Source organism: Fukomys damarensis, unplaced genomic scaffold (genome assembly GCF_012274545.1).
Source record: "Fukomys damarensis isolate Sample0158 unplaced genomic scaffold, DMR_v1.0_HiC HiC_scaffold_36, whole genome shotgun sequence".
Lineage (NCBI taxonomy): Eukaryota > Metazoa > Chordata > Mammalia > Rodentia > Bathyergidae > Fukomys > Fukomys damarensis.
In genome coordinates, this window is record NW_022900948.1 from 44,781,837 (window position 1) to 44,783,707 (window position 1,871).

Here is a 1,871-nt window from a genome sequence, read left to right on the forward strand (position 1 = left end):
AAGGCCACTGTCCCTGTAACACCTTGCATTACTGATGTGCCTTCATCACTAACTGAAGTCCTCACTTTATTCAGAGCTCTTCAATTATATATTTTAGGGAGAGACAGGGTCTCACTATGCTGTTCAAGCTGAACTTGAACTCACTATGTAGCCCAGGCTGGCCTGAAACATGGGAGGATCCTCCTGCCTCAGCCTCCCGAATTCTGGGACTACAGGCGTGCGCCACCACACTTGGCTTCTTTTCTTCTTTTTTTTTTTGGTACCGGGGATTGAACTTGGGTCTTTGTGCTTTTGAGGCAGGTGGCGGAACCACTGAGCTAAATCCCAGGCCCTTTAGTTTTTAAACTAATTTTGGGGGGTCATTTTTTGTCCCCACCCAGGGCCCTGTAGGATATTTAGTTATCATGTCTCTTGGGCCCCCTGTGATGACCTGGCTCGATTGCAGGTGTACTGGTTGGATATTTGGTCCTCAGTGGTGATTCAGCTGAGGTTTTTCTCAAGCTCAGGATGTGTTTTGGGAGGAAGACCGAAGACATTCAATGCCGTAGTCACTGTCGTCGAAATGTACACATCCAGACACACCTGAGCAACACCGCCCACCGCTTGGGCTCCTGCAGCACTGGCCCCTGTCCCCGCTTGAAGCTGCTGGTTTCCTCTTCCACGGAAGGCTCTGTGGAGTTACACCCCACAGCCCCTGGGGACGATGGACCCTTCTGTAGGCAAGCACTGCCTTCCCTTCCCTGTTTATTTATTCCTTATCCAGTGGTTTATCCAAAGCAGCATGGAACTGTGGCCGTTTAGTTTATCCTTTGGGCTCGAATCCAAGGCTACTTTGTTTATTTTCTGCCTCGAATTCTTCTAGCTTTGGTCATTGGAAGCTCGTTCAGCTGGCTCCCGTGTCCCTCTGACATACTCCCATTTTGGGATCCGTGATGTTTTTAACAACTATTTTTATTTACTTTCCGTTTCTGAGTGTTTTCCTGCTTCCCGGCACAGCGGGATGCTGCAGGCTCATCTTCCGTCTTTCCTGGCCGGCTCCTTGACGAGCCGTCTCTGAGAGCCCGGCTCCCCTCTCACTGCTTGGTGTGAGCAGCCAGGCCGGGGGCTCTGTGTGTGTTGCTGAAGAGGCATCGCTGTCTAGGGCCCTCCTGACCGATGCAGCACGGATCGTAACCTGCGGATGTGACGATGCAGCACGGATCGTAACCTGCGGATGTGACCATGTCTCCCAGAGGTAGCGCCTGTACCTACGTTGAGCCGAGCACTAATTCACGCTGATGCCTCCAGCTCCAAATCACTTCCACATGGCTCCTGCGAACCTTTCCCACCCAGCGCAAAGAGCCAGACATATGCTGCTTATCTGCACCCTCCCACGCCCTAGCGACAGACCTGGCTTCCCTGTCCTCCGTCTGTTCTGAATCCTTCTGTCCCACCGACACAGCTGTGGGAAACAGCCTTAGTAACCAGCATCCAGTCCTTCTGCCTTGGGTTCTCCAAACTTTCTTCGATTCCAGCATTACTCAGATAGCGTCTTTTTCTTTTTTTGGTGCTGGGGACAGAACCCAGGGCCTTGCACATGCTATGTATTTTCTACCTTTTTGTGCATACTTTTTTTTTTTTTTTTTTTTTGTCTAGAGTAAAGGCAGGTGGCAGCACCACTGAGCTAAATCCCTGGCCTTTTTTTGTGCATATTCTTCACTTCCAAAATATTCTTGAGCATTCATTCTTTCAGGTAAAACATAAAAGCAGGGCGTGGTGGCACACGCCTATTGTCCCAGCATTTGGGAGGCTGAGGCAGGAGGATCATCAGGCATTCAGGGCCAACCTGAACTACACGGTGAGACCCCATCTCAAAAAAAAAAAAAAAAAAA